The 12,831-nt window shown below is 53.5% G+C and overlaps 1 long non-coding RNA gene across 1 annotated transcript in view; it reads left to right on the forward strand.

Annotated features, from left to right (window-relative positions):
- The first annotated feature begins 2,096 nt into the window (after positions 1-2,096).
- LOC115307821 overlaps positions 2,097-12,831 on the forward strand; it is a 13,236-nt gene continuing 2,501 nt past the window's right edge. Inside the window, exons 1-2 of the long non-coding RNA XR_003916185.1 lie at positions 2,097-2,133; positions 6,568-6,777. This is a non-coding gene — a long non-coding RNA (uncharacterized LOC115307821). The remainder of the gene's footprint in view (positions 2,134-6,567; positions 6,778-12,831) is intronic.

Genomic DNA, 12,831 nt, shown 5'->3' on the forward strand with positions numbered 1-12,831 from the left:
TGGGTTGCACTCAGTGATCTTAGGGGTCTGTTCCACCCTGAACCATTGTATGGTTCTATATTGTGTTGCAGAATAATCCCCTGCTGCCCTTTTAACTCTGGGTACAAACCCTGAGTTAAGTGACCCTGTCACAGTGGGTCACTGTGGGATGTTGTAGTCAATAACTGCAACCTGCAGGTTGCTCCAGTACTTGTGGAATTGATTAAAGTGTAAATGGGATGTTTGCTGGACAAGATAAAGAACAACTAGAATCATCTTCACACCCAATGCTTCTCAGAAGTTTAGATAATTTGACAACATTTGACATAATTTGCCTTTAAAAGTCTGAGGTTATTTTCACCAGAATAGTTGAGGTGATTGTGATGTTGCATTTAGAGGTATTTATGACCTTGATCTTTTTATCACAATAAAGGAAGTAGAAGGAAGAGCAAACAAAGCTTTTCACAAAATATAAAGGACCTTAATACTCATGTTGTGGGTTTTGAAGAAGCCACACTTTCCACTGGAGTTGGTGAAGAGGGAGGACAGGAGGAGAGAAGCACACATGGAGCTTGTTCCAAGCCCAGGTTCAACCCTTAAATCCAGAACACTCTGTGTTTCCTTTGTGGGTGAGTTGTGTGCAATGAATCCCGAGTCTCAGTCTCACTGGCAGAGCAGTTTGTCACTCTTGGAGCTGTAAAGGACATCCCAAAAGCAGGAGCAGAGTGTGAACAGTGTAACAATGGCACTGCAGCCAGCCAGCCGCGTTCCTGGTGTGCAGCTCGGAGATGGGAAGAGCCCTTTAGCTGGGAGCAGCAGGAGCACGCAGGGATCTGTCCGAGCTCCAGGTACCTCTGCAGCCCGGGCAGAGCGTTCGGAGGAGGGCGGGAGCACGGCGTGTCCATCCCCCCGGCCGGGCCGGGCTCTGCTCTGTCCCCAGCGCGGTCCCGCGTACGGCCGGCTCCGGTTTCTATTGCAGCAATCAAAGCCGCAAGTCGCTCTCAACACAAGCTCGCACGGAGCAAATGCAAATACAGCTGCGCTGCTGTTTGTGTAAATCACCCAGGGCGTGCCCGGCACTCGGGCTGGAGGGTTAACACACCAATAGCTGCATTAATGATTGCTGCAAAATATGCAGAGTCCTTCCTCGGGCTGACCCAGTAATGTCAAGACCTGCTTGTGTGATTGCAGTCACAGCTCAGAGAGCACACACAGCCCCACAGAGGCCTTTTGTTCCTGCCTGGCTGGAGCACGGGGATCCACTCTGGGACACTGGGCAGGCACAGCTTGGAGCTTGGAGCTTTCAGTGCTCCTCCACGTTTGGTGCTCGAGGTGTGAGCCAAGAGCTGCGTGTGACAACACAAGGACTGGGACCAGGCGGGCCCTGGACAGTTCAGTCTGGATCTAGGGATGGAACAGCTGAACTGCATCATCCCACCAGCCCTGCTGGCATGGCACCATTTTAAAGGCAGAACTCTGACCACCCCTGCCACCCCAGACTTTCTGCAGCCACAGTCCATGCTCTCTTGTCCTAATCCCTCTCCTAGAAGCCGAAGTCCAGCCCTCCTGAGCACAGGAGATGTGGGGGCCACCATGTGCTGGCATTCCCAGAGTCACTGTTCTTGGGTGAAGGTCTCCCCTCCCTCAGGCTGTGTTGGAGTTTGGTGTCTGGCCACGGGCAGCTACCCTGGAGAACCTGTGTGGAGTGGCTTGGGGGTTTGGGGAGATGGCAGCCTCCAGAAGACAGGCCTGTCTCGTGGGGACTTTGTCCATGGGAAGAGCTCCTCCACCAGGAACTGTGGTAACAGCGCTCTGTCCTCTATGGGGACACAGGATTGACATGCCAGCTGCAGGGACACTCCCTCCAATGGATCCTGGAGCCCCCAGAGCCGAGGTGGCCTCACCCAGGCCCCGCTGCTTTGGCTGTGACACCCGGAGCCACCCGGAGCCACAGTGTCCAACTGGGGCCGTTTCCTTCCTCAGAACTTCACCCTGAAGCAACGGCTCGAACAGTTCACTGTCAAAGTTTCACTTCCCAAATAGTGCCGTGCTATAAATACCCTGTGCAGGGGATATGACATTTACTCCCACACACGAGGCAGGCGTGCTTTGTGCCTTGCGTGCTCCAGGCCTTAACCCTTGAGTAAACACGAGGTAAGGAGCCTGTGGGGCAGACCCAGCTTGCAGGCTGGGGGGGGGCTGCTGAGGAGTAAATGGGAGGAGAATTGCACCAGGATTATTGCAGGTAGAGTGGAAAAACTCCCCTCTTCCAGCTCTTTGGACCTCATGGAGCTGAGCATGTTGCCTTAGGAATATCAGTGCTTTGTTCCACTCTTATCAACAGATCTCAGAGCACTTTCCTGCCCAGACCAAAGAAGTACTAAAGGGAGTTTGCTTTAATTTTCAATTCTGTAACTGATTTATGATCCTTGACTAATTTCTTAGTTCCTTGTTTCAGTTCCATGTAAAACAGATGGTAACTGCTTTTCTCTCATTCTTTATATGTTGTGTGCAGATATCATAGAATCATGGAATGGTTTGGGTTGGAAGGGACCCTAAAGCTCATCCAGTCCCACCCCTGCCATGGGCAGGGACACCTTCCACCAGCCCAGGTTGCTCCAAGCCCCGTCCAACCTGGCCTTGGACACTTCCAGGGATCCAGGGGCAGCCACAGCTTCTCTGGGCAACCTGTGCCAGGGCCTGCCCACCCTCACAGGGGGGAATTCCTTCCTAATCATAGAATCAGAGAATGGTTTGGGTTGGCAGGGACCTTAAAGATCATATATATATCTCTATGATATATAGAGTATATATGTCATACAGATACACATATATACTAGAAATTCCACCAGTAGGCTCTCTCTCTGTAGAGTGCACTGGGGAAGTGCTTGGGTGCTGATGTTTAAAAAACATCACATATAAATATATAAACATTATACATTATATGTATAATCTCAGTAAGACAGGTTTGTAATATCCCTTTCTTATTGAGAAAGTGCTGAAGACACCTAGATGGGTACATTGAAAACTGAATGGATCATCTTATCCTCTTGCATAACATCACCTCAAGCAAGGTCTGTATCAGGCAAGTCTTGATCTAGAGCACAGTCAGCAGAGCAACCCAGCACTGAGGCCACTCCTCTGCTGGAAACAGAGCCCAAGGTTTTCCAAGCCCTTATCTGAGGGATTGGCACAGGAGTGTTTGTCTGGGCCTTTGCAGAAGAGGTCAGCATGGAGCTGTGCCAGGGCAGGGTCAGGTTGGATCTCAGGGAAAGGTCCTTCCCCCAGAGGGTGGTTGGCACTGCCCAGGCTCCCCAGGGCAGTGGGCACAGCCCCAAGGCTGCCAGAGCTCAGGGAGGGTTTGGACAATGCTCTGAGGGACAGGGTGGGATTGTTGGGGTGTCTGTGCAGGGCCAGGGGTTGGACTGGATGGTCCTTGGGGGTTCCTTCCAGCTCAGAATATTCTGTGATTCTGTGACAGAAGTGACTCCTGGCTTTGGAAATGGGCTGAATTCACCTCCCCAGTGGGGGATGTGAGAATAAACAAACAAATTCAGGCCTTTGCAGAATGGGTTTGGTTCTGTTGTAATCTTGGTTACACTTCAATTCCTCCCAACTTCATGGCACATTCCAGGCTTGCCCCTGTGAAAATAAGAAACAACCTCAGTGGCTTCCCAAAGTTTTTCATCGGCTCTTTGGAGTGCCAAGCAGTTCCAATTACTGGAGTTTGGCCCTGCAGGGAACACGCTGCTGTGCAGCTTCCTCTCCTCTCTGCCAACACATGATCCAGCCGCTGGTGTGTGGAGCAGGCTCTGCTCTGGCTCTGTTCTATCCCCAGCAAACACATGGCCCTGCTCTCCAGCCCCGTGTCCTGCCGGAGGAGCCGCAGCAGAGCCAGGGGAGCTGGGCCAGGGCTCAACTGCCTGTGCTCATCTGTGGGCAGAGCATCGAGTAAACATTGATTTTCCCTCCCTGCTGCGGGGTCAGTTGGGGATTTCAGGGCTTCACCAACCTGGGTGGAGCTGAGCCTTCATCAGATTGTCCTGCAGAGGCACCAGATCAAAGAGGAAATGAGCACTGGGAAGATAAAGCCAAGATTATTAAAAGCAGCCCCTGATTTTTGTGTCCTGGCTGCTCAGTTTGAGGAAATTTGAACGTTCTTGTTCTTGGAGATTACAGAATTTCTCTTGTGATGATTCCTCAAAGGGTTAAAGGCTTTCCAAACTCAGCTCCCTAAAAATCACTTTTCTGGGAGTCATCAGAAACAGATGTCACTCACCACAACCTTACAACACCTCAGATGTTTAAGGATATATCAGAAAATAAGCCCCAGATCTTTGTCAGAACATTGCAATATCCATATGCTATTTTTAAGTCCCAGCTCTGAGAATTAAGCAGTAAATGAAAAATTGAAGTGTCACTTTTTAAAAAGAACTTCTTTATATGTAGTTTGGAGAGATCAAGCTCGTGAATTGTAAGAAGTTAAGGGGCTGACAGTTCTGTTTGATGAAATACTCTTTGCTTTAACTGGTGACTCCTTAACCCAAAATGAGCAACACCTCCCTGCCAAGGGGCTGGTTGTAACTCAGCTCTTTGTAGCCATTTGTCAAAAATACATCCCAGCCACAACCTTCATTCATTAGCACTTGGATCTACATATCAGTCCTTCTGGAAGGGAAAATGGTGCTGGATTTTCAGACCAGCATCTCCAGGAGCTTTGTCTTCACTGCTGTGTGGAGATCAAGGACTGAGAACTCAACCTGCCACTATCCCAGGTTGCTCCAAGCCCCATCCAACCTGGCCTTGGACACTCCCAAGGAACCATAATATGTGAATAAAGGACCATTTATATGAATAATATGACCATATATATGACCAAATATGACCATTTATATTAACATATCTATTATATAAATATATATTATCAATGGTCATGACTATGAGCAATAAGGCCCCAATACATGAATAAATGACCACTTTCATGCCCATTTCTCTTTCCTCAGTCCAGAGGGAGGCAGGAAGATGCACGGCATCCCACCTGTGATCCTGCATCTCGGACAAGGCTTTGTCATCCCTGCTGGGCAGTGAAGCCAAGGGCTGGAGCACCTCTCCTGAGAGGGCTGGGGTTCAGCCTGGAGAGGAGAAGGCTCCAGGGGGACCTTAGAGCCCCTTGCAGTGCCTAAAGGGGCTCCCAGAGGGCTGCAGAGGGCCCTGGGGCAGCAGTTCCTTTGCAGATCAGCCCTCGGCCCCCTCCCTGCGTGGAGCAGGGGGGCTGGGGAGCCTGTGCCCCCGGCACGGCACTGTGGGCTTGGGCACACAGATGGGGCTGAGCCCTCACTGCTCCAGGCCCTGCAGCTCTGCGGGGCTGCTGAGCGCCGGAACGCGGGATCTGGTTACCGAACAGCCGTGTGAGAGGCGCTGGGGCTGCCCTGCCCCTCGGCAAAACCTCCTCCAGCTTCCTGCAAGCCCTGCTCCCCTCCCTGCGGGGCCGAGCCGCTCGGAGCCCTCCCGCCCGGGTGGGAGCGGGACTCGGGAGCGGTCCCAGAGCAGAGGAAATCCTGGCAGGGCCGGCACAGCGAGCCCTGCGGAGGCTCAGCTGTTGGGCGGCCTCCCCTCTGGAACGTCCCCTTTCAGCCCAGCCCCGACCTCCACTTGACCCTTCGCGATCCCGGCGGCTCCCTCTGCTCTCGCAGCCCTTCGATGCTCTCGGTCAAAGCCCAGCAGCCGCTCCCCGCCGGGAGACGCTCCCACTGCGGTCCTGCCCGGCTGTTCCGCTCCCCGCCTCCTTCAGCTTCCCGGGAGCTGCAGAGGGGACGGGGAGCTGCCACACCGCCTGCTTTATCCCGGTCACCCCGCCACGTTCCTGCCTCACTCGAGGCTCTCCCCCTGCCCAAACACTTCTGCCACAGCCGGGACCTCCCCAGCACAGATTAACAGAACATGGTTTGGTTTGTTTGCAGTTCTAATGCCAGTTACTAATTTTGTCAGATTGGAAATGGGAGAAAATGTTGGAAATAGTCTTGCATTTTCTCCTGCTTCTCATCAGTGCTGGGAGGGGCTAATAAGAAACAGAAAAACAGAAAAGCAAAGGCTTTTCCTTTCCTTCCCCCCACAGTCCAGCTCCAGAGCTTTGTTCAGGGTTCACTCTGGGTATTCCCTCCCTCTCCTGATGTCCCCAGTCTCCCACACAGCTCCTCAGTCCAGTGACACCTCCCTGGGCATCCATACTCTCCCCCACAACTCTGCTGATCTCCTACTATCAAAGTCTTACTTCCATCCGTCCCTCCATCCACCATCCATCCACCCACCCATCCATCCATGCATCCATCCTTTCATCCCTCTGTTCCTCCATCTGCATCCATCCATCCATCCATCCATGATCCATCCATCCATGATCCATCCATCCATCCATCCACCATCCCTCCCTCCCTCCCTCCCTCCATCCATCCATCCATCCATCTCCATCCATCCCTCCACTTGTCCTTCCCTCTCTCCCTTTATTTCCCAGTGCCCCTCTGCCCATAGACAGAAACCCCTCACCAACCTCAGAGCTCAAACTCCTCTTTGTGATTCATTTTTAACTTCCAGGAGCAGGATGATCCCGGTGGAGGGAGCCCAGCTTGGCCTGATCCTCATTCCTGCTGCCATGTGTGAAGAGAGATGGAGGGAGATACATCCAGGGTGCAGAGCTGGGCATGCACCAAGGGCAGCATGTCCAAAGTCTCCCCCCCTACAGGAGCCTGCAAGAAACTATTCCTCTTCCTGGACCCTAAAAAGGAGAATTATTTCCTTCCCCAGGTTTGACAGAGAGATGGGGGGTGACTGGGGAAACATCCACAGACAGATCCACCGGGGGGTGTTGGAGGCAGGAGAACTGCAGCTAAAATTAGGATCTGGCAAAACCCAACACCCAGAATATCTTTGTTTTCCCAATGCCAAAAATGTCCTTAACAAAACAACCTGAGAGCTCAGGGGCAGCATTATCTGGGCTGAGAATCCCAGGGTTTGTAGGGTCCTTCAGCTGCTCTGCCAGTAAATCCTGATGGCAACAATTCCACAGAATCCTGGTTATCCAGAGCCCAGGATGGAGCAGAGACATGGCACAAAGTCAGTTGTACACAGACCCCTGAAGCAGCAGTGCTCCAGCAATAGCAGCTGGCTCAGCCCTGGCATAGAAAGTTTATTAAGATAAATCAAAAGTGTCCAAAACCAGACTGTAAAAAATGTGTAAAAATGGAAATGGGCTAAAAATTCCATCAGACGTTTGGTGTTAATCCCACAGAGAGAAAAAATGCATGGGATGCTTTAAAGGGAATTATGTCTTAATCTGCTCAAAACAACAAAGCCCTTAAAGCAGCCTGTGGGCCATGGGGGTCTGTCTGCAGGTGGGATCCCATCCCTGGGAGTGTCCAAGGCCAGGCTGGACAGGGCCTGGAGCAACCTGGGCTGGTGGCACTGGATGAGCTTTAAGGTCCCTTCCAACCCCAACCATTCCATGATTCCATATTGGGTTTAGCTAAGAAAAGGTAAAGGAGTGACTCTGTCACAGACTCCAATGAAGATTCTGATGTTGGAGGATATTTATTTTAGCAAATAACAGAAAAACAAGAGCCAACAGCCAGGGGGAGGACAGAGGCAAATCCAGGCTGGCACAAAGAGCAGGAAAGGCTCATTGAATCCACACTGACTCCATCAGTGAAGTCCTGACACGAAATCAAATGTCTGTCTCAGCTTGACCCTCTCCCACAGCAATTCCTGCATTAAAACAAACAGCTCCTGCCACAACATGGAATTGCAGCCCAAGATAAACTGATGGTTCTGTCCCAGCCCTGCCTCGTGTCGTGTTACACTGTCAGGGCTTTGACTCAGACACAAACTCTCCTTTTTGGCTCATGTAACACCAGCTGCAAAAAGAGCCCATTCATTGAGAGGATCCCGAGATGCTCTTGCAACACACATCACGGGGAAAAGCTGTTCCTTTGCCAAGTTTGGATGGGAGCCTGATTCTCTTCTCTGGATACCAGGCTCAGACATGTCTTAACAGATCAAAGAATTATTACAGATAAGAGCAGCAACTCTTGCATTAGATAGAAGCAGCTCCTACCCTGTGAGGATAAGGAAGAGGTTCTTTATTAAATTAGTTCTTCGTTAAAAAAACGGGAATGCAGAACTTTAAAAAGTCACTTCTGAAAATAAAAGGAACTGGTGTCTTTCTTAAAAGAAAGAGGTCTGAGGAGAATACAAAGCATCTTGCACCCCTCTTGCTCACAGGACATTCATTGTCTCCCACTGGCAGAGGCATTCCCAGACTGCTGGAGAGAGGAGCCCAGGCAGAGCCACACGTGCTGGCCCCTGGCCTTGGGCAGGGAGCAGCTTTCCTGGCTCACCAAAGGGCTGCACAGGCTGTTTTCAAAAATCCAAAGTTCACTTTCCCCAGCGATGCCATGTTTTAGGACTGGTGCCTCTGCTCCTGGGCATTGGGAACAGCATCTCCCAGTTTTGGGATGTTCTGTATTTACCTGGTTAAGGGTGAAGAGTCCACCCCATACATGCAAACAAGGCACAGCCAGTGGGGTGGATCCTGTTCCCACCCCACCCACAGCATCACTCACCTGCATGTGTCCAATTCAAGGAACCCAACCCTGAACTCTCCTGCTCTGTGTCTGCCCCAGCCTGCTCATGGCACAGGGACCTGTTCCAGGGATGCCTCGAGCTTTCCTCAGAGAACTGCAGAGGATTCACCTTCCAGGGAAAGCATTCCAGGGAAGGGCAACGGAGCTGGGCCAGGGGCTGGAGCACAAGTCTGATGTGGCCCTTGGGGACACGGGTTAGTGGTGGCCTTGGCAGGGCTGGGGGAACAGTTGGACTCCATCTTAGAGGGCTTTTCCAACCCAAATGTTTCTATGATTTCGGGATCCTTGGGAAGCTTTGGGCAGGATGATGCTGGCAAGTCAGCTGAGCTCCTGAGCTGTGCTCACTCCAGCTCTCAACTGCTGGTCAGCTGGAGGAGATGAGGTTAATTCAACTCTTTCAGGTTCATTTTGTGGCTGGATATTGAGCCTCTGGACTCTGGCTGGGCCACAGAGGGGTGGAGGATGGCAGGTGGCTGCCTAGGACATCCTTCCATGTGCCACTTCGTGTCTCAAGCAGGGAGGACAAACCATCCAATCCCCTGGGGAGCTGCAGGCAGGCACGGATGGGGGACTGTGCCCCAGGTCACATTCTTTGACATTAAAGTGCTCCAAAAATGAGGCAGACAAAATCAGGTGTGTTAATGAGGCAGATCATCTGGCAAAGCACCTTGTCACCAACTGGCATCAGAGAAGGACTCCCCAGCAGAAGCTGCTCTCTGTGCACCCCCTGGTCCTTCTGTGCTGGGGGAAACCCCAAAGAGCCAACAGGGTACAGGGAACGAGCCCAAGGACAGCCCTTTGCCAGGAAACCCTCCTGGTGTCCAGCAATCTGCAGCTTTGGGACTTCCTGAGCTGGATATTGTCTCTGGGCTGGTGACCCCATGGTCACTCCTGGATTTGGGGACAAGTGCACGGGGAGGACTCAAAAGTGTCTGTGACCCCCCCAGGGCATCCTCAAAAGTGTCTGTGACCCCCCCAGGGCATCCTTCAGTGTCCCTGCACACACCAGCCCCTCTCAACCATTTCTGCAGGAATTTTTAATGCTGGAAGTGAGCACCTGGATATTTGCACCAGGAGGAGGCCCCTGCCCTGTGCCCGTGTGTGCCTGACAAACCAGCAAACCCAGCCCCAGCAAACCCAGGTCTCTTCCAAAAACAATGACATCATGTTGAAGCCATCAAGCATGTGATTTCCCAGCCCGGGGAGCACTGAGAGCCTCTCTCCAGGAGAGGGAGAGGAGCTGAGCAGGAGCCAGCCGGGATTCAGCAGGAAAGGCTTTATGTGCTCTCCAAAGGAGGTGGTGCTCGAGCAGGACCCGACCCAGGAGCTGGGACTGCCAAGGCACCACACAGGAAGCAGCTGCAGCCTTGGGAGAAGGAAAACTCTTAAAACTTCAGAGCTGTCTGGGTTCTGAGCACCCTAAAACTTCAGATCTGTCTGGGTTTTGAGCATGTTCCCTGGGAAATTGGCTTGTTTCTCTCAGAGCCATAAAAGTATGGGTGGATGTTTCCAAAGAGGGAATTTGAATCCTGGCAGAGGGGCTGCACCTGCCTGGTTTTGTGTGTTGAGAGGGTGTGAGGACATCCCACCTTGGTGAGCCCCACACTCCACACAGCACCTGGCTCCAGTGGGGACAAACAGTGCTGCTGTATGGCAGCAGGATCAGCCTTTCTTCTGCTGCCAGCACCTCGTTCCTTGTCCCATTTTCCTGCAGCCTCGTGACCCAGGAGAGGGAAGGGCAGGGCTGAGGGAGCAGCTCTGCTCAGGCGTTGAGTGCCTGGCTCAGCTCAGGTCCCACGTGGACTCTCCACAAGGATCCCCTTTGATCCTGGCACAGCAAGGAGGCTGCAGGAACGAGGACAGAGGCCACGAGAGCTGCAGAATAACTAATCCAAGAGAGGGAACCTGCTGGGAGCTGCTGCCTGAGACAAATCCCAGTCTCGGGGGGCTCAGGTGTGCTGCCCCTCGCAGAGCCCGGCTGGGAGCAGAGCTTCCCTGAAACCCTCGAGCTTCTCTTTCCTGAAAGCTCATTTCTGAGGATTAGCAGATGTCTTTGTTGCAGCCCTGGGTCCCTGCCAAGGGTTACTGTAAACACTTGGCAAGGTGCAGCCTCTTGGCACCGCGCTGGGCGCAGGAGGGGGAGCACAGGTCAGCTCCACGAGTGGTAGTTGGATGTTCCCACTCCCAAAGAGGCTGATAACTGCAAACACCCGGGCAGGGCCAACTCAGCATCCCTGAAATACCAGCCATATTTTGGTTTTCCCACCTTTCCTACCAAAGAGGGGTAAAGGGGTTAATTGCCCATCTGCTGGGAGCAGAGGTGCTGTTCCCAGACCTGGAAAATCCCACACACTGGTTGGTGTAAGGACAACATCTGCTGGTGCCAGGTGTCAGAAACAAGAAACAGCCACAATGGAAACTGGTGTCTGATCAAGGGTCTAATCTGGGCCTGAGCAGCCAAGAGTTACTGCTGTGGCACTGGGAACTGCTCACACTCCATGGCATCAGGAGAGTGACGGGAGACAAGACCTGGTGGGTGCCTCTGCTGTCATGGAATCTCAGAACAGCCTGGATCTTAGAGCCCATCCAGTCCCACCCCCTGCCATGGGCAGGAACACCTTCCACCAGCCCAGGTTGCTCCAAGCCCCATCCAACCTGGCCTTGGACACTTCCAGGGCTGGGGCAGCCACAGCTCCTCTGGGCAATTCCCACTATCTCATCTATCCCTGCCCTCAGGCAGTGGGAAGCCATTCCCTGTGTCCTATCCCTCCATCCCTTGTCCCCAGTCCCTCTCCAGCTCTCCTGGAGCCCCTTTAGGCCCTGGAAGGGGCTCTTAGGTCTCCCTGGAGCCTTCTCCTCTCCAGGTGACCCCCCCCAGCTCTCCCAGCCTGTCACTTGATCAGGATTTGGTTGCAGCCACACAGGGACTGAGCGGGAGCTCCAGAGGATTCCTCACTTAGGGATGGACTAAAGACCTGTGCAAGGTGTTTGCCCACAGCCTGCAGGCCCAGCAGGGTCAGCTCCTGCTCCCCAGCTCCAAAGGCCACACTGTGACCCCCCGTTCCAGCTCAGGGCTGCCTCTGGAGAAAACGTGTGGGTGATGCAGGACAGCCTCAAATTAACTCTTGTTTGATGCAAAACATCTTCTAGCAAAAGTCTGCTGTCAGTTCCTCCTGCCAGTGCTGAGCCTGCCAATGCCTTAACGAGCTGCTCCAACAATTAATTCCCTCCCCTGGCAGGAATGAGCCGTGTTTCCCGGCTCCACAGGCTCTGTTGGCCACCAGGCCTGGCGTGCCTTCTCCTTTTCCCTGCCAGGCAGGAGAACCCTCCAGTGTCAAAGTTCTGCTCCCCATGGGAACTGCCAGGGGTGCAGCCTTTCCTGAGCCCTGGTGGCACCAGGGCTGTGGGATCCCAACCCCACTCCAGATTTTCCAGGCTGCTGATGTAAGCTCCCAGCCTGCCTGTGGTCCCTCATCCCACCTTCTAGAGCCCAATTTCCCCATCCTAAATCCCAGTAACCTCGATCCTATCCACAGGAACTGTGTGCAGTTCTGGGCCCACCATTTGAGCAGGAGGTGAAGGGCCCGGAATGTTTGCAGAGAGGAGAACCCAGCTGGGGACAGGCTGGAAGAGCAGAGCAGGAGAACCAAGCTGGGGAGCAGTGGGAGGGGCTGAGCCTTTCGTGGTGGTACCAGGAGAGAGGGGACAGGAGGAGGAAAGAGGCTGGGGAGAGATTTCCTGTGTCTTTGTACCGGTGGCTGGTGAGTCCCTGAGCACTCTGGGTGGCCTTGCTGTGCTCAGAGCATGCCTGTGGGATGGGGACACCGGCAGGCAGACCCTGGCGGCAGGACGAGGGCAGTGCAGGGTCAGCTGCAGCCCTGGAACCCCGAACAGACCTGGGAGTTGTGGGGAGGCTGCAGGAGCCGCCGGCCGAGCCACTGCAGGGCTCGCCCACCCAACATTGGGATGGTCCCGGCTTTGTTTGGGGCACAACAACCCTGTCCCTGCTACTTTGACTCCTTCGACCTTAAACATTTTCCTCCTGCCCTTTCCTAGAGCTTCCTGCTGGGAATGCATCTCCATTACGGGCCTGGAGGACGGGACACGCCGTTCGCCACCGACACGAGCGCAGCGAGCGGCTGCCGGAGCGGAGGGTTGTGCTGCTGGACGGAGGGTTGTGCTGTGCTGTGCTGTGCTGTGCTGTGCTGTGCTGTGCTGT

Source organism: Manacus vitellinus, unplaced genomic scaffold (assembly GCF_001715985.3).
Source record: "Manacus vitellinus isolate BGI_N305 unplaced genomic scaffold, ASM171598v3 scaffold_100_pilon, whole genome shotgun sequence".
Classification (NCBI taxonomy): domain Eukaryota; kingdom Metazoa; phylum Chordata; class Aves; order Passeriformes; family Pipridae; genus Manacus; species Manacus vitellinus.